The sequence below is a fragment of the Rutilus rutilus genome (genome assembly GCF_951802725.1).
Source record: "Rutilus rutilus genome assembly, contig: SCAFFOLD_69, whole genome shotgun sequence".
In the NCBI taxonomy this organism is placed as follows: Eukaryota; Metazoa; Chordata; class Actinopteri; order Cypriniformes; family Leuciscidae; genus Rutilus; species Rutilus rutilus.
The window spans coordinates 27,863-48,900 of NW_028175480.1; positions in this window are offsets into that span (position 1 = coordinate 27,863).

Here is a 21,038-nt window from a genome sequence, read left to right on the forward strand (position 1 = left end):
TAGGGTGGAGTATAAGGTCCTGCTGTTCGTGTTTAAGGCCATCAATGGTCTGGCCCCGGCCTACCTCGCCGATTTAGTAACGGTTTATCAACCATCCAGAACTCTCCGCTCCTCTGAACACACCTCTCTGGTCACCCCCAAATTCAAATATAAAAAGTTTGGAGGCCGGTCATTTGCCGTCCAGGGCCCTAATCTGTGGAACGCTTTACCAACAATCCTAAGAAGCATTACCGTGTTGAGTGTTTTTAAATCGCAGTTGAAAACACATCTGTTCAGACAAGCTTTTAACACGTAACCACTGACTCTGACTGATATTTGTGTTTTATTTTCTGTTGTCTATTGATGCTTTTACTGGAAAGCGCCTTGTGCACCTTTTGGCTGTTGTAAGGCGCTATAAAAATAAAATTTGATTTGATTTGATTTGAAGGCTGCAAAGCCAACTCCGTGTTACAAATATAGTAGAACCATAATTTCTACTACTAAATATTGCTTTATAAATAATCTTCCTGATCAGTTTCATCATCTCAGCATCCCAGATAGCTTAGAAGAACTCGATGTGGCAACAAACTATTGACTCTCTCTTTTCCAGCACTTTAGACACAGTTGCTCCTTTGCGCTTAAAGAAGATTTAAAGAAAATAGTCCAACGCCGTGGTACAAGCGAGCACACTCGGCCCTTAAGAGAGCAGCCAGAAAAAAATGGAGCGAATCTAGAAGAAAACAAAACTAGAGGTTATTCGCATTTTGTGGAGAGAGAGTACGATTGCTTACAGAAAGGCCTTAAAAGCTGCTAGATCTGCTTATTTTTCAACCCTATTAGAAGAAAACAAACGCAAGCTAAGGTATTTATTTGATACAGAGGCTAAATTAAAGAGAAATAAAGCTTCAACCAACATTTACAAGCAGCACAGCAGTAATGACTTTATGAACTTCTTTACTTGCAAAATTGATGATATTAGAGAGAAAATTATAACTTTGCAACCGTCTACTACAGTTTCACATCAGACAGTGCATTGTAGAGTCCCTGAGGAAGAATTGTCTAAATTTGTTAAATCAAAAACATGTATGTTAGACCCTATACCGACTAAGCTACTGAAAGAGATGCTTAAAGAGGTCATAGATCCTCTTCTTAGTATCATTAATTCATCTTTGTCATTAGGATACGTATCAAACTTTTAAGCTGGCTATGATTAAACCGCTTGTAAAAAAAACCGCAAGTTGATCCTACAGAATTAGTCAATTACAGGCCGATCTCGAATCTCCCTTTTCTGTCAAAGATACTAGAAAAAGCAGTATCTTCACAACTATGTTCCTTTTTAGAAAGAAATGATATCTGCGAGGATTTCCAGTCAGTTTAGACCGTACCATAGTACTGAGACAGCTCTCATTAGAGTCACAAATTATTTGCTCTTATCATGCGATCGTGGTTGTATCTTGCTATTAGTGTTACTCGATCTTAGTCCTGTATTTGATATTATCGACCACAACATTCTTTTGAATAGACTCAAACATTATGTTGGCATTAGTGGAATTGCACTAGCATGGTTTAAATCATACTTATCTGACCGTTATCAGTTTGTAGCAGTAAATGAAGAGATGTCTCATCAATCACAAGTTCAGTATGGCGTACCACAAGGGTCAGTACTAGGACCATTGCTGTTCACTCTGTACATGCTACCATTAGGAGATATCATTAGGTAACATGGAATTAGCTTTCACTGTTATGCTGACGATACTCAGCTGTATATTTCTTCGTGCCCTGACAAAACGTACCAATTCACAAAATTATGGAATGTGTAGCTGATATAAAAAACTGGATTACTAGTATTTTCCTACTACTTAATTCTGAAAAAACAGAGATTCTAATTATTGAACAAAAAACGTGCTCACGTAATAACCTAGAATACTGTCTAACACTTGATGGCTGCTCTGTCAAGTCTTCGTCATCGGTTAGGAACCTGGGTGTGCTCTTTGATACCAATCTTTCATTTGAAAGTCACGTGTCTAGTATCTGTAAAACCGCATTTTTTCATCTTAAAAATATATCTAAACTACGCATTTTGCACTCAATGATAAATGCGTAACAGATAGTCCATGCGTTCATGACCTCAAGGCTAGATTACTGTAATGCTCTACTGGGTGGTTGCCCTGCACGCTTAATAAACAAACTACAGCTGGTCCAAAACGCAGCAGCTCGAGTTCTTACCAGAACCAGGAAGTATGACCATATTAGCCAGGTTCTGTCAACACTGCATTGGCTTCCTTTTAAATATTGTATACATTTTAAAATCTTGCTAATTACTTACAAAGCACTAAATGGTTTAGCTCCACAGTACTTGAGCGAGCTCTTAACGCATTATAGTCCTTCACGTCTATTGCAATCTCAAAATTCCGGCCAGTTAATAATACCTAGAATATCAAAATCGACTGCTGGCGGTAGATCCTTTTCCTATTTAGAACCAAAACTTTGGAACAATCTTCCTAACATTGTCCGGTCAGTTTAAATCTAGACTAAAACACATTTCTTTAACCTGGAATACACACATTATTTACTTCTATAATTAAAATCATGTAAAAGATTAGGCTGCATAGATTCGGTCAGCTGGAACCAGGAACACTTCCTATAACACCTGATGTCTTTGTTACATCATAAGAAGAATGCGTCTACGCTAATATTAGTCTCTCTTTTTATCCCGAGGTTTACTGTAATCAGCTGGATCCAGGCTGTATCCTGATGAGATGAAGGACCTGTGCCTGGACACGACAACAACACAGCCCTGAAGTGTCAACTAGACTCTCCTGCAAAAGTCTTTTTCCCTTCTCTTCCCCTTCTCTTTCCCTCTGTATAGTTAAAACTTTGTCAAAATGATTCCAGTTCGCATGGATCCGCGGAAATGACTAGTATTTCTGTATGGTGCATGACGGATGGGTAGTTTGGCGATGTCGATTTGTAAAGAAAGACTACGCGTCTGCACACATGCGCATTCAAATGCACATAATTATAGACTGAAAACGTAATACGCATTTTCACGGATTCGCGTTTTGAAGTTTACACAAAGATGACAATTAAAGGGTTTCAGTTTTCAGTTAAAATGTCATGTAAGCGGCCACTAAGTTAATAACTAATGATTTTTATAACAAATTAATCAATCAAACTCACTTTAGCTGGACAATAACTTTTTATAGAGTTGCTGTAAAGTCAGAACAATATCTGTCATTTTACTTTCCTATTTTCACTGTAAAGCTGCAATAGTATTAACATATACTTTGTGTCACCTTGGCACTCATGATTGACAGGTAATCCATGTGTCAAGAAAACAGTGTCTCTGATTTACAGTGCCAAACTGACTGGTCATTTGTTGAATCCTGGGTATCTGGCTCCTTCCAGTCTGTTGGGGGGTAAACTGTTGCTGATTGTATTTTCCTTTGATTGTTGGGTGTGAAATTCACCCAAGCAAGTATTACGCAATGTTGACACCCTGAGTGTCAAAATCTTTGCTGTTTGATCAATAGGTTAGCCTATATGTTAACTGAGTCAAAATATTTGAGTCAAGACATTCAGGAATAGGGTTAGGGCCTACAAAACACTGGCTATATTCATTAAAATAATATGTCACAGTTTTAGAATGTTTTAAGAACAACTGTGTGTGTGTGTGTGTGTGTGTGTGTGTGTGTGTGTGTGTGTGTGTGTGTGTGTGTGTGTGTGTGTGTGTGTGTGTGTGTGTGTGTTGGTGTGTGTGAGCACCTCAGTAGGATCAGTAGTACCTGAACTATAGGTTTATGTTAATGCCAAAGACAAAGAATCAGACACGTTCATCAAGCCAAAGAGTCCTAATTACCCACACACCCCATACTATATTCTTCTCAATAAGAAAAGGTGTTGTTGTTGTTGTTTTTTTTCTAGAACATCTGTATCGGTTTCCTGACGCCAATAGGATCAGTGTTAAAAAAGACAAAGAATCAAAACATTTATCTAACTCACAGTGAAGGTGTTTACGAGTGGAACTGGCGGGGGAAGAGTGCATCCTAAATGGGTTTGTTAATGGCTCAGTATATAAGGAAGTACGCTGGCAACATGCAGATATGTTTTCGCTTTGGAGCCAACAGTTCTCTTCACTCCTGCAAGCCATTCTGTATCATCTTCACTCTACGAGACGAGTGGCTCTTCAGAGTGTTGGTGTGACGGCGGATTCCAGCGAGATCGCATTGCCTGCTGCTGGTCTGTGCAGTGATCTGCCGACAGTGTGTGTGTTTCTCCCTGGGCGCTTCAGCACTCTGCTGAGCTTTTTCCTCTCTCTAAAAGAGCTGCACGCGGTACGTCTTTTTCAAGACGGTTCGTCCGTGTATTTACTGGATGTGGGCGCGTAATTCATCTGCCTAACGGTCACGAGCGCTGTTTCGCGTGTTGGGCTTAATTACGCTCGGCAGCGCTCATGGATGAGTCGTGTTTTCATTGCGGGAACATGACCATCGCGATGTTTATAGATCGAGACTCAATGATCTCAGTGTGGGTAGAGTCCCCTCTGCCACACCCCAATCTATCTCTTCCTACGGGATACTTTGGCTGGTGACCAGGGTGATCTGAAGGTTACAGTGTGGTATAATAAAAAGAACTGATGCTCTTTCTCTGAGCCCCAAGAGGCTGTGGATGACAGCACGCGCCGCCCACGGGCCATGCTCCTCTCATCCCCCTCTGTCGCCAGACCCCTGCCAGAGCACGCCCCTGTGGGACGCTGGTCCTCCCCTGAACTCCTCTGGCAGGATGCGGTTAATGACCGTGCCCCCGCACAGGGCCGCTATGCCACCCTCGCCTGGGCCGGTCATTCCGCCTCGCTGCACCACCGACGGTAAGTCTGTGGTTTGAATGACCCTGCTGGCACAGTTTCTGGAGGCCTGGCTAGAGCTTCCCAGACTGTCCCGCTGGGTCGCGAGAACCATCAGGCTCGGCTACGCGATTCATTTCGCGCTGTCTCCTCCCCGCTTCAGGGGAGTCCGCTTCACTATGGTCGGTGGCAATGCCCCTGTCATGAGAGCGGAGGTCGCCACCCTATTGGCGACGGGTGCGATCGAGACTGTCCCTCCAGCCGAAATGAAGTCCGGCTTCTACAGCCCCTACTTCATTGTACCGAAGAAATCCGGTGGGTTACGGCCAATCCTCGACCTGCGCGTCTTGAACTGGTAGTGAACCTGCAAGCGCTGCCCTTGGGAGGAGGCAGACCCAGCCTTTGCACTGCTCTGTCCAGTACGCACCCTCCGTGCTTACGTAGACAAAACGCGGTGTTTCAGGACCTCAGACCAGCTCTTTGTCTGTTATGGTGGGAAGCTGAAGGGAAAGGCTCTCTCCAAGCAAAGGTGTTCCCACTGGATAGTGGACGCCATTGCTTTGGCATACCAGCAGCAAGGTCGACCATGCCCCCTTGGTCTGATGGCCCACTCCACTCGGAGTGTGGCATCCTCTTGGGCTCTAGCGCATGGCGCCTCACTAACAGACATCTGCAGAGCTGCAGGCTGGGCGACACCTAACACATTCGCGAGATTCTATAATCTCAGAGTGGAGCCAGTTTCTTTTCATGTACTCGCTTCAACTAGCCAGCAACTAGATTCTGCTCAGGTGTCTTTGCTTGCTCGCCATTCCTCTCCACGGACGGGATACGTGCGATATTTCCTCAGGTGAGCCTCCCCGCAGGCCCTGAGTTCCTCCAGCACTGTTGACGTCAACGCCAGAGTTATGCCACCGGCAGCTTTCGCGCTTGGCTAGGTGCCTCCATGTGCATGGTTCCCCCCCTGGGCAACCCCCACATGTGTATTTCCACTGTAAGCCTCTCTGAGCATGTGTCTTTCCCTCGGCAAGCCACCTTGCCACCCCTGGGGTTAAAACATTCCACCTGCGGCTGGACACCCCAGTGACACTCCATATGCAGCCCCTCCGGGTCATATGTGTGTTCTAAGTCCCCCCCCCCCCCCCCCCCCCCCCCCCCCCCCCCCCCCCCTCCCCCCCCTTCGGGTTGGGCATAATTGCATATTTCCGCTGAGATATGCTTCCCAGTGTACCTTGGTATTCTTGTGCTAAGTAGGACTCCTTCGTCCGTGCTAGTCTCACGACAGGGGGCTCAGACTTACGCAGGGCACTGGAAGACAGCCGAGGTGGCGTGATTAGACTGGGGACCCCATTCGTCGTCATCTGACGTAACTCGGAGTGACCACGAAAGGGTTACGTCTCCCTGCCACTTCCGCTGTACTGCTGGAACGCCGGAGTTCAGTCTCGGCTCCTCAGCGAAGAAACATATCTGCATGTTGCCAGCGTACTTCCTTATATACCCACGACGTGGGGCGGACTTAAGCTATGCAAATTCCGCAGACCCATGGCATTTCATTGCCATTGGCTCATTTTGTATACTCGAAGGTTAGAGGCTTTCTAAGCGAAACCCCATTCGTCATCATCCGACGTAACTCGGAGTGACCACGAAAGGAACTAAAACATTTTCTGTAAAAAAAAAAGACTAAAACAATAAAAGTCACAAAAAATGTATATACACTAAAAAGATGTTTTTGTGTGCGAGCCCAGAGAATCACCAGAAAGCTTTTGATGAAGTGTCATTCTTTAAACATCTAGCGTAAGCAACTGTCGTAAAACCATTAACAAACCCATTTAGGATGCACTCTTCCCCCGCCAGTTCCACTCGTAAACAACTTCACTGTGAGTTAGATAAATGTTTTGATTCTTTGTCTTTTTTAACACTGATCCTATTGGCGTCAGGAAACCGATACAGATGTTCTAGAAAAACAACAACAACAACAACACCTTTTCTTATTGAGAAGAATATAGTATGGGGTGTGTGGGTAATTAGGACTCTTTGGCTTGATGAACGTGTCTGATTCTTTGTCTTTGGCATTAACATAAACCTATAGTTCAGGTACTACTGATCCTACTGAGGTGCTCACACACACCAACACACACACACACACACACACACACACACACACACACACACACACACACACACAGTTGTTCTTAAAACATTCTAAAACTGTGACATATTATTTTAATGAATATAGCCAGTGTTTTGTAGGCCCTAACCCTATTCCTGAATGTCTTGACTCGAATATTTTGACTCAATTAACATATAGGCTACCCTATTGATCAAACAGCAAAGATTTTGACACTCAGGGTGTCAACATTGCGTAATACTTGCTTGGGTGAATTTCACACCCAACAATCAAAGGAAAATACAATCAGCAACAGTTTACCCCCCAACAGACTGGAAGGAGCCAGATACCCAGGATTCAACAAATGACCAGTCAGTTTGGCACTGTAAATCAGAGACACTGTTTTCTTGACACATGGATTACCTGTCAATCAAAAAGTGACACAAATTATATGTTAATACTACTAGCTGCTTTGAAACAATCTGTGCTGTAAAAAGCACTATATAAATGAAGTGACTCACTCACTCACTCACACACATTCTCACACACACACATTCTCACACACACACACACACACACACACACACACACACACACACAGGGCTGGACTGGGACAAAAAATCGGCCCGGGCATTTTGACTAGAGACCGGCCCACCAGGTATTATTGGCAAAGCCATAAAGCCTTTGAATGAAAACAAACGCTGTTCTGACAGCGATGTACACTGTCCTGTTGGTATATATGTATCAATCTAATAAACTTAAACCTGCACCATCCTCCCTATTCTGGTATTCTAAACAGTACTTAGCGGAAAACAAAAGACTGCTTGGTCGAGTTAACCTCCTGAACTATCTACTACACATGGTGGAAACCTGAAATTAAGACAGAGAAGACTAGAGGTGAGACATGATCATTAATGAGTATTAAAATTAATAAATTACAGATTTAGTGATATTTTCATAAACTATTTATTTACCACATTAACAAACAGCATGGCAGCACAAAATATTTTTTTAAACATGGCAACCTTTAAAAAGTGAAAGGAGAAAGTTGAGAAAGAATAACACTTAATTGAATTTTTGATGGCATTTTACACACAGTACTGGTACAGTATCTAGAAAATGTTGGAAAATACTGACATCATATACAGTACTTACTTACTTAAGAAATTATGATGGGACCCTGAAAAACAGGACACAAGTGAAAGGACAGAGAATGGCATTTGTTGGACTTGCTTATATGATCACAGTACTTGTATCTTTATTCCACAAAAATAGCTGAATCATATACAGAAGTACTTACGTAGGGACTTAAACAGTTGCATGGTCTAGAGAACCCCTTAAAGTATGATTAGACCCTGAAAAACAGGACAGAAAGGAACAACGATTAGATAAATAATAAAATCTATTAAGGATAGATTGTGATTGAATTGTATCACCAAAGACTCACTGCATCAATAAAGTCACCCACAACACTTCCACAGCAGCAACACTGAACATATCTTTTTTTTTTTATGATTAGCAGTTTATTGGATTTTCCAAAACATTTTACACACAAATCAGTCATGAAAACAAATAAAACCAAACATACAACAAAATAGAATGAAAGGAAGACATAACACATCCATAAAAAAAAAAATATATATATATATATATATATATATATATATATATTAATAAAAACAAACAAAAAAAAAACACCAATAACAGTGATGCCCAGAGTCCTTGAGTTTGCAACCTTGTCTATATGTAGGTACAGTATTCAATCAAATGTGTCCGACAATCCTGTTACAGAGTTAAATTATATGTTTAAAAGCCAGAACGCCATTAAACGCCCAAAGTATACGCATGATACTTCCCCCATTTCAGGTTATACTCCTCCACTTTATCAAGCAACCTATAGGACAGTTGTTCAAGAGAAGCCAGCTGACCCAAAGCAGCACACCACGCATCCGGTGCAGGTGCGGAGGGGGCTTTCCATTCTTTGACCAGAAGTTTCCGGCCTAACATAAGGACAGACTGGGTCCAGTTAGAGAGTGGAGGGGTTAAATCGCTTAATGCAGAGGGGTCCCCCAAAATAAACAAACTAGGGGTGAACGGGATACTCTGGTCGACAATTTTCTCAACAACTGTATGTAGGGAAGACCAAAAAGCCTGAATTATTGGGCAACTCCAAAGCATGTGTACTAGGGTACCATTTTTGTCCTGACACCTCCAGCAATCGGAGTTCTCAACCAAACCAACCTTATGCAACCTGGATGGTGTCCAATAAATTCTATTTAATATTTTGAATTGGATAAGTCGCGTTCGCAGCTCCCTTGAAATTTTTTTTCCATTTCTAAGAATTTTGCCCCATTCTGCATCTGAAAAAGACACCTTTAGGTCAGTTTCCCACGTCATTTTAAGGGACAATATATTAGAGTCCGAGGCCGTAAGGACCATAGCATAGTACACAGAGGCTTCATGACCGCGCCCATAAATTGTTAGAACCTTCTCTAATAAGTCGCCACTCGGGATAACTAATGAATGGGAGCCGAAGACCTGCCCCAGGAGGTGTCTCAACTGAAAATACTTCCATTGTTGATTACGTGGTAAGTCAAATTCCTGTCTAAGTGCCTCAAAAGATTTTAATGTCCCATCCTGGTACAAGTCTCCGAGCACCCTAATCCCTTTTTGCAACCAGAGCTTCCAAAGGAAGGGAGATTTATTTATACAGAGTTTGGGATTACGCCAGATCCCGGCAGACTGATGTAGATACGGATCAAATTTAAAGATCTTAGCTACTCTCTTCCAGACCCACTGAATGTGGGAAAAAATGGGATGTGACTGATTCTGTTGGGATAGTTTTGCTGTGATGTATTCTATGGGTGTGAGAGGGGAGGACACCACACTTTCAAGGTGAAACCATGGGGGGGCTCTCTCGGGGGGCAAGGACCACCGTGCCATATGCCTAATGGTGAACGCATAATGATAAAAAAGCAAGTTGGGCACACCTAATCCTCCTCTATCCACTGGCCTCTGCAGCTTTCGCAGGTTCATCCTAGGACGTTTGTTATTCCATAAAAATTTATTACAAAGTTGATCAAATTGTTTGAAATAGCGCAACGGAATTTGGACTGGAAGAGCCTGAAGCAAGTAGTTAAATTTAGGAGCACAAATCATTTTAATGATGTTCACCTTTCCCCACATAGAAAGATACAAAGGAGACCACCGCTCTACATCGGCCCGCAGTTTGTCCAGTAGGGGGTCAAAATTTGTTTTAACCCCCTGAGGTCGGCGGTATCGCCGGCGATACCAGCTCGCTTTTTTTTTATCAGTGTAAAAGAAACTCATAAATACTCTGTTGACTTTGATTTTCCATAGGAGTTTCATACATCAATCGATTCTGTTAAATGTCTATTATTTTTCTGTATACTCACAATAAAAACAAAGTGTTGTGCTTTTCGCCAAATTAAGAAAAATAATCACGGAGCGAGTTCTGCCTTCTCTCTGTCCGTGTAGTCCATTCTGAAACGCGTCCGAAAATGAATCATAACTCAGCGAATACTTCTCACACAGGCACGTGATATATGTCTTTATGAAGCTTGAAATCTCTTCTTTTAAATGAAGTAATTAATAAAAAAAACAAATGTTTTCAACTCATGTAATCCGTTTGAAAGCAAGGAGAGGTACCGTTTTTTCCTTCTGCCTAATTATCTCTATAATGAACTGAGGCCGCCCCGCCCCCGGCGCTATTGACATGGTAAATAGTTTAGGTGATCTATGCTTCGCACCCGCCCCCCGATCAATGCCTTGAAAACACGAAGTTTCATCAGATCAGATTCACTGATAGTTCATCGCGTTTAGAGAGGATGGCGCGTTTCTCCGGTAAAGACGCTCTTCAGATGATTCTGGACAGCGAGGAATAACTCACCTTGGCTTTTCCTCAGAGGAAGATTGTAACTCAGACGAACGGCAGCATGTTCAAGAGCGAATTGATCACGCCGAGTAAACACCGAGTTTTCACGTGAGCAAATACGTGAACTCAAGTGGTCTAGTGGTAGAACATTTGCCTAGCGTGTCAGAGGTTCTGTGTTCGAATCCGCACTCATATAGTTTTTTTTTTTTTGTCAAATCAGATTATGTTTATCAGTGGTTGTATATCAGGCAGAGACATGTGTGTGTGTGTATTTTGTTTTGTAATTTCACTGGAACGAAAAGAGAGTCTCCATAACGGATTGAAGCGCGCGTCCGAGTGAAGACTGCGCGAGCCTAAAACAAACACAGTATCCGCGTCTGACTCGCGGGAATCCACGGCGCAAACCTGTGAGGGGCTGTGTTTTCTCGTTTATATTCCTTTTAGCATTTATATTCCTTATAATAAAAATGAAAGACCTATGTTACAGACATATGAAAGACAACATTTCGTTGATTAGTTTTGGATAGATTATACATTTTTACTGTAAAATATCTGCCACCTCAAATAAGCTTTTTTTTGCCAATTTTTTTGTCAAAAATAATCAAATAATCAATCAAATCCTTAACTTTGAAATATGTATGATAAAATGTATACTTTAGTTTGTACAAAGAAAGATTACACTTGAATTGTTGTTTATTTAAATATTTACAAGGTAGATGTAAACAAACTATTAAAAGGTAAATATAAGCCTTTTCTTTAAATAATTTTTATTGTGTTTTATTAGTGACAAATTTGGGGAGAAGATAAATATTCCAAAACTGAAAATACAGTATGAGAATTAACTGCACAATTACATGTTTTCCTTGGCTATTATAGGCCAAATTGCAAGCACAATATGTGGAAAAATAAAAAAGAATTGAGATGCTTCCAACTGTTGCTCTTGCATTCTTGTGGCTCAGTGACTCACCTGAATGAATGGCTCATTAAGTATGCGGTCCTCAGGTGTGAACCACTACATATGCATGATCTGTGACGCCCACTCCGCATATGGCCTTTCCAAACAGAAAGTGCTTTGCAAAATTCAAATCAATGTATTGTGTTATGTGAAGGATTAGGCAGGGTGATTTTCACATAATTTTGAAGAAAAAACACTAGGCGATGACATCCATTAGACAAAAGTCTTATTGGCACATATTTAGTGTGTGTTTTGTGGTCTTATTTCAGAAACTTTAGTTTTTAGTTTTTTCAATAACCACGCATAAACATTATTCTCTCAAAAATGCAGACATGTACATTCTTGTTGCTCACATATTATGGTAGCCCTGTTTGTGCTAAATAGTGTGTAATTTTTTTTTGCCATTACTATGTTTATAAGCAACTGAAAAAAGCACAAATGTCAGGGCATGTCAGAACATCTCAAGGACCCCAAAAACACCTCAGACCCCAGAGGGTTAATGAGATCCGCCAATTTGGAGGGGAATGTTAACCCCAGATATTTAATGCCTTTCTTAGGCCAGGAAAAGGTGCCTGCCTGGAAGAGGGATTTGGGACAATATGATGTGAGAGGAAGAGCCTCAGATTTTGTCCAGTTGACTTTATAACCCGAAATGAATGAAAACTTGTCAATAATTTTAAATAGTGATACAAGAGAATGTTCAGGATCTGAGACAAACAAAAGAATATCGTCTGCATACATCATCAATTTATGACATTTGTCACCAATTTGTATGCCTGGGAATGCAGGCTCTCTGCGTATAGCAACCGCTAGCGGTTCAAGTGCAACTGCAAAAAGTAGTGGAGAGAGAGGGTCTCCCTGCCTCGTTCCTCTTTCCAGATCAAAAGGAAGGGAGATAATGCCGTTTGTGAGCACTGATGCCGAGGGGTGAGTGTATATGAGCCTGATCCAAGCTATGAACTTTTTACCGAAGCCAAAGCATTCCAGGGTGGAGAGCAGATAATGCCACTCCACCCTGTCAAACGCCTTTTCGGCGTCCAGCGAGATAGCAGCAATGGGAGAGGTATTATCCTTAGTGGCCCACATAATATCAATAAGTCTTCTGATGTTGTCAGCAGAGGAGCGTGAACGTATAAAGCCAACCTGGTCAGGATGGATCAAGGAGGTTATTACCCTGTCCAGACGGTTAGCTAAAATTTTAGATAGAATTTTACTGTCGCAGGAGGTTAAGCTAATAGGTCTAAAATTTTTACAGTCTAGAGGGTCTTTTCCCTCCTTCAATATAAGGGTGATAATGGCCTCAGATAACGAGGGAGGGAGTTTACCCTTCTCAAGAGCTTCATTATAGGTGTCTAGGAGTAATGGTGCAAGTTCCTCAGCATACGCTTTATAAAACTCAGCCGTAAAGCCATCAAAGCCTGGTGCTTTACTTGAAGGAAGGTGTTTAATCACGTCACTTATCTCCTCAATAGTAACAGGTGATTCAAGACGTTCGAGCTGGTCCTCTGACAGCACCGGCAGATCAAGACCTGACAGAAAAGATGATATGTCCTCTCTATCCCCTCCCGACTCTGAAGTATAAAGATTTATATAAAAGTCTCTAAAAGCTGAATTAATCTCCTTGGGATCAGTCAGGACAGACCCATCGTCCCCTTTAATAGCAGGAATGGCACTCATTGCTTCCTTTTGTTTAATGTACCTGGCAAGTAGTCTACCCGCCTTGTCACCTTCCTCAAAGTATTTCTGCCTTGCTCGAAATAGAGAGAATTCTGCCCTCTGGGTCATAATTGAATTAAACTCATACTTTAGTCTAGTCAATCTGGTAAGATTATCAGAAGACATATTTTTTTTACAGTTTGATTCTGCTGTTGTGATCTGTTTTTCAAGCTCCTGGAGTTTAGCATTGTTTTCCTTCTTCCTAAATGACGAGTATTGAATTATGTGGCCTCTCAAAAATGCTTTCAAAGCCTCCCAAGCTACCCCTGCTGACGGAGCCGTTGGAAGATTGGTCTCTATATAAAGGTTAATTTGTGATCTAAGTGATGCCTTAAAGGTCTCATCTAATAACAGACTAGAATTTAATCTCCATCTTGTTGACCTAGCTGGCTTATTAAAAGACAGAATATGAAGAAATATTGGACTATGGTCTGAAATAACTATATTACCGATGTCGCTCGCTCCCATTGCTGATACCAGCGACTGAGACACCAAAAAAAAGTCTATTCTGGAAAATGAGCTATGGGGTGAAGAGAAGAATGTAAAATCTCTCGAAGATGGATTTTGTAGACGCCAAATATCTACTAGACCCGATGCTCTGGACATATCTTTGAGCACTGTGTGTGCCCTAGTAGTACGGGCCGACGGTGAACTTCGGTCTAATATAGGGTCCATTACCTCATTAAAATCCCCCCCCCCATGATAATTGGATAGTCCCCTAAAGCATTCAGTTTCTTCTCGAGTAGCCCAAAAAATGCAGGATCGTCACCATTTGGAGCGTACACATTTGCTAGTATAATACTATTCCCCTGAATCTCACACAGCATCAACAGCATTCTCCCTGCCTCATCTTTACTCTCTTTTAAGCATTTAAATTGTAGTTGCTTGTTAACTAGAGTAGCTACTCCTCTGCTCTTACTACTGCCACAGGCAGCCGCCACAAAGCCCACCCAATCACCCCGAAGTTTTTGAGATTCTTGTGATAATAAATGGGTTTCTTGCATAAATACAACATCACATTTTTTAGATCTAATGAAAGTTAATACCTTCCTCTTCTTTACATTATTATGAAGGCCTCTGACGTTCCAGCTCATAAGCTTTAAACCTTTAGTACTACTAGCTGTAATAATATAAAACGAGTGCTATACAAATTGCGCTGTACCTTCCGAAATGACTCATTTATGAGACATCACAAAATAATAAGAGACAAAAAACACATTAAATTTAAACAAAGCGACAAAAATGCATCTGAGAAACCAGACGCTTACACTAATCTTATTTTGGACCGTGACACTCTAACTTGAAGCCGCTATGAACGTGCCCCGCCCACCCCGCACCCATTGCCCTGCCCAAGACAGGCAGTGAGGACACCCACCCTCCTAACTGCCCAACACTGGCATAAACATGAACATTATTAACAAAGAGGAAGATATTTAAAAGCTTAAACAATAGGTTACAAAAAAAAAAAAAAAAAAAAAAACCCGGCCTAAAGAGAGATTTCCCCCTTTTCCTCCCCTCCCTCATTAAATATAATAATACAAACCAAAAATAATTAACCATAAAACCAAATACTTATTAAAAAATAAATATAATAATAATATAATAATAATATAATAATAATATAATAATAATAATTATAATAATAATAATAAATAAATAAATAAATAAATAAATAAATAAATAAATAAATAAATAAATAAATAAATAAATAAATAAACCTTGAGTAGCCCATATGCGTAAACCCAAATAATGGGCAAACGTTGCAAGGACAAGACCTGGGATGCCTCACCTATAAAGTCTCAGTTTACACCGAAATATAAGCAGCAGTGTTGTCTTGGACCATATTTAGGTTTTACTAACCTCCAGGGCCCCAAAGGATCCCCCCTCCTCTCCTGAGGGGACAGAAATAGAGTAAATAAATAAAATTAAGGTCAACAGAAACATCCTCTGAAAACCCCAACACAGGATCCAACGACACCCCACACGTCAATATAGTCCGCGAGGGATGGCGATATAAACACTCGGACGACATTCCACAAGTCCATATAGTCTGTAAACCTCCAGTAGCCTAGTATTATTCGCTAGTGCTTCGGCAAAAAACAATAAGAAGAAATGTCGGTTAACGGTCAGAACCAGAACATTTTGTGCGTTCAACTCCACCCTCGTACACTCCGGTGCTCAACCCCTTAAAGCTGCGAAACCGTGGCGCTGAATACCATCACTTCAAAACGCAGCAGCGCCGAGTTATCAAAGGGAATTAATGTAAGCCAAAGCCTTCTTATGGTCATCAAATCGGCGGGGGCCCTGCGCTGATCTCACGGTGAGCACTGCCGGGTAATCAAGAGAAAATTTCGTGCGTTTTTCATGGAGCATCTTCTTACACTCATTGAACTTTATGCGTTTCTCATTAACCATCTTTGAATAGTCGGCGAAGACCATTATACGATGCTCCTTCCAGGTAACTTTACCCATCTTGCGTGCAGCCTCTGAGATGCGATTACGGTCCTGAAATCTGAGAAATCTGGCGATGATGGGTCTTGCTGGCGAGGGATTTTCAGGACCCGAACTCTTGCGCAATCCTCCAATCCTGTGAGCTCTATCGATTTCCAGTTTCTCGGGAAAAGCGAGGTTTAGGATCTCCGGTAAAGTTTTTATGAGGAATGATGTGGTATCCCCATCTTCGCTACCTTCCGGAAACCCGATGAACCGTAAGTTATTCCTTCGCTCGCGATTTTCAATGTCGTCTAGTTTTTGGCGGAGGGCTTCCACCTCTGTAACGGTGGCTGGAGGGTTAGCCTGCTGCCTCTCATTAGCCTCCTTGAGGAAGCCCAAACGGCTCTCAACTTGAGAAATGCGGCTTGTGATTTCAGCTAGTTTGCTGTCAGTTGCACTAGTTGTCACCCAGATAGCCTCCAGCTTCTTGTCATGAGCGTCTGATTTTTCCAGGATTAATGCAGTGAGTTTAGCAAACTCTTTGGCTACATTACCAGGGATGGAGCTAGCATCCGGTTCAACAACGTCGGGATCGTCATGAGGCTGCGGTTTCTTCAGGTTAGGTTGGCTAGCATTAGCCATTTCGTTAGCCTTCGCTCCACTGGAGCCCGCTTTCGAGGGATTTGAAGTGCTTCTGGTGTTATTTGGCATTGTTGCAAATAAAGACAACTTTCCACACAATAACTCGCATAAATATGGACTCTTTGTCAAATTTAAAAGTAAATATCATGCGGGGATGGGCACAGTCCTTCCTCAAGCAGCCATTCTCGTCGATCGCGTCACGTGACTCCAACACTGAACATATCTTAACATATGGTAACCTTTAAGAAGTGAAAGGACAGACAGCGAAGGGTGAGAAAGACTTGCACTTAATGGATTTTTTCAGACGATGACAGTACTGGTATGTTTACTCTAGAGAAATGGTTGAATCATATTCTATATAGTACTTACTTAAAATGAACCCACTTCAGGCTTCCAAAATTGACTGACAGTCTGAAATTAAACAAAGACAGATTAAGGCTGTAAGAAAACATGTTTATAAATGCCTAATACCCCAATCTCATATTTATTCTATCTACTGTCTTATGCATTAAAACCTATTAAGATGGACACATTCTAAGCATTTTCTGAGCATGTGACATGTTTGAAGTGAAGATAGATACTAAACCTATTCATTTACTTTTTAGGCAATAACAATAAAGTTGAATTTAATCTTAACTGATACATAATTAGGAATGTTTTGATAATTTTATTTCACCTAACCAGGTTACAAAAGCAGCTTTCTCAGCAGGTCACTCTTCTCAGCTACCCTGTCAATGACCATGTCGGAGTCCAATGACATGAGAATGTCCTTTTCACTGGCCATCAGCATAAACATCTCCAGCCTGTTTCCAGACAGGCTGCTTCGGAGTCTGCTTTTAATGAACTTGAGTGTAGAGAATGTTCTCTCACAGGCAACCTGAGTGAGAGAGAGGGTCAGCAGGTACTTGTATGCCAGCCCAAGGAGATGGTAGGCATCAGACAACATGTTGAACCGCCTGAGAATTTGATAGCAGCACAGTGGGCAATTTTTGCAAGAATCACAGATTTTGGTCACAATTTCACTTTCTTCGTCCCATTCTTCAGATCTGTCCTCTGCTGTTCTGGTCCTGTAGTCATCTACATGTGACGTCTTAAGCCTTTCCCACTGTCCAGCAAAACTTTTCAGTTCTGACTGAAGGTTATTTACTGTAGCCATGCTGTCAAATTTGAGGAGACATGTGCTGAGGTTTTGAAGTGCATTACTAGGAAGAGAAACTGTTCTGACCTGGCTAAACTTCCTGGGCTCCAACCATGCCAAATCTGCAACAAGAGGGCCATTTGTGACAAATCGTCTGTGGATTGCTTCAATAACTGTGTCCAGGATGGTGTTGTGCACTTTCACCTCATATGTTTTCTCAGCATTGATTTGCAACTCATCTTCAGTCATCTCTCCGGCCATGCGTTTTCTCTTCTTGGCTCTCTTTTCAGGAAGTGCAGCCTCCACTTCCATGTCTGTGTTGTCCTCCCTCTCCTCGAGTTTCTGATTTGTCTGTTTCACAAATGTGTCTGCAGCTGCCTTCACAGTTGGGAAGTCCCTGGCGATACTTTTGAGGCTATCTTGTGTGGCAGTAACCATATGATGGGCAGAGAGAATGTCCATCCCCTTTGACTGGAGGTACTTCGACAGAGGAGTTGTTTGCTCAAACACTCTAAGAAATATCTGTGCTGTTAAGACAGTTTTATGCTTAAAGAGACCCTCTTTAAAGCCTTGTGCTTTGGCACGAACAGCTGGCTTTTCTTTTTCCCTCTTTTCAATGGCTTCCAGCGTGAGCACTACATCAATGAAAAGGCCATCATCTAGTTTTCCAAAATGTCCAAAGATTTTTTGGAGGACATCATGCTTGGCCCACCACCGTGTCTCACCTATTGGACTGAGGCGTCTGTGTCTTGTCTCTTCTTGGGTTTGTTTCTCCCACAGATTAACCCTCTGGAGTCTGAGGGGTTTTCTGGGCCCTGGAGGTGTTCTGACATGCTCTGACATTTGTTGTTTTTTCAGTTATTTATAAACATGTTAATGGCAAAGGTGTAAATTCACTCTATAAAGCACAAACAGGGCTACCATCATATCTGATCAACATGCTTGTAAATCTTTGTGTTTTTTAGAGAATAATGTTTATGCGTGGTTATTTGAAAAAATAAAAATGAAAGTTGCTGAAATAAAACCACAAAACATATAGTAAATATGTGTCCACAAGACTTTTGACAAATGGATGTTGTTGCCTAGGATTTTTTCTTCAAAATGATGTGAAAATCATCCTGCCTAATCGTTCTCATAAAACAATACATTGATTTAAACGTTGTAAAACAGTTTTTTTGTCAGAAGAGGTTTATGCATGGGAGTGGTAATGGCTATAAATATTAATGAGATTCAGACCAGGGGTGTGACATAGACACCCCCCCAATGACTAATGGCCCATCGCAGCCTGAACAAAAGAAGTAGAGGAGGTTTTGTTTTTCAATCTGTTTTATTGTAATTCCTCTATGTGGAGGAACATAATGTTCTAAATTTGCTCTAAGCAAATCAAATGTGACCAAAATAAAAAAAATAATCAGTCTGTTATAAACAAAGCAATTGTGAGCGATAAACAAAAGTAACTTGTACAATCCGACCCCCCAAACATGAAAAGAGCTGAAAGAAGTTAAAGAGAAAACAAATAATGCACACTATAACCTTATAAACAATAATATGTTATAAATTATATGCGACTTTTAATACTGTAGGGCAGTAGCCTACTATTCCCGGAAGCAACCTCCGAGTGGCCCAGCCCATGGTCCCGTGTCGTCAAAAACGTTACGTAAATTCGAAATAGTGCGCGCAGAAGCACATGCGCAAAACCGTTTTGTAAAATGATATATGAATTATTTTAAAAAAAAAAGGACATTTTACAAACCTACGTTTTGCGCATGTGCTCCTGCACGCACTTTTTCAGTCAGAACACAGCAATCAGAGGAGGACGCGCTGAGGAATTCGTGACTGTTTCACCTGTTCAACCACATCAAAGTTTCGTAATTAGTAAGTCCGTGCTTTTTCTCTTTTTTTCTTTCTCTTATGTGCTGAAGGGCCGCTGTGCCTTAGTGAAACAGTGTTTGTACGTGAAGAGCTCTTTTCCAAAACGCCATAAACCTAAAAAGCTGTCTCAAAGATCCAGCAAAAATAATGATTATGAATATGTAAAATATTGCAATAAGACATTTTAATTGTTTATTAACTTCTGGCAAAGATGAAGTTGACGATAGGCTATTGACTCGCGATCTTCGCAGTAGGCTAGTGAACGCACCAGAGAAATGCACATTTATTAGGCTACATAGTTTTTTGTTTTGGATGGTTTTGTTTAGAACCAGCTTTCTGTAAATATATTTCACATTTTTTAGACCTGCAAGGCGAGTAGGCTACGGTCTGGTTCATGATGATCTCCAGTTCAAGCACCTTATGTTGTGATTGCTAGCCTATTTACTTTTTATGTATTAAATCCAGGAAATTTGTTAATGAAAATAATATTAAAATTAAGATACAATTAATACAAAACGAAATTCGTTTTAAAGAATGGATTTGTGCTTTCTGTTTTGAGGTCTCTGTGAAAGTTTGAAAGTCTTTTAGTGCTGCTTCAGAGCGCTCCCCAGATAGCAACAAAGTCTGGGCCGAGTCTGGCTTACATTAGGCACCTCTGGCTTAATTCTGGCACTGTTTTTTTCACACTCTTGTGTCAAACAGTATTAGGCTAAGCTCTGGCTGGAGTCTGGCTAACCAAAAGAAACAAAAATCTAATTGTATCTTTTTGGCTGAGCCCTGGCTTGAGCTCGGTATGCCAGAATAAGAAAATATTTGGCTGAGATCTGGTTGGGTTTTGGTAGAAGAGTAAATAAAAGATCTCTGGCATGAATGTGCTCTACTGTAAAATAGCCGTGTAAAATGTGGTGCTAATTGGTTCATATTTTATACATCATTATAAGGTTAATTTTGTCAAAACAGAATAAAATGAAATCTCTTTATTATAGGCCTAGTTAAAAAATACCTATAGATATTTATTCACTTTTACACATCAAGTCTTCTTTCCTTTAAAAAAAGGAAAGGTCTTCTTTTATTATTCTGTTGGCAAGATTATTTTAATGGGTAGTTAAGGAGGTGACACTGTGCAAAGTGAAAAAACAAAACAAAAAACTATGAGATGTTTGCAAAATGTTTGAAGACAAAGACAAATGGTTCAGTCTGCAGCATATAAGACAAAAGATTGAATGGGACTGAATGAGTACTTTGTGATTATCCAAATGGTAGTCAAAATGCCACAAACAAAGTTTTGGTGAATTAATTACCATTTGTACAGTCTAACGACAGTTTTACTACAAAAACCCGTGGTTAAAGTGTTTTTTAGAGCAGTCTTGCTCGGCAGACGGATCAATGCGGCGTCTGTGGTTGCTGATACGATGACGCAGTTTGCAATGCATCATGGAAATAGTAGTTGATTTACATATA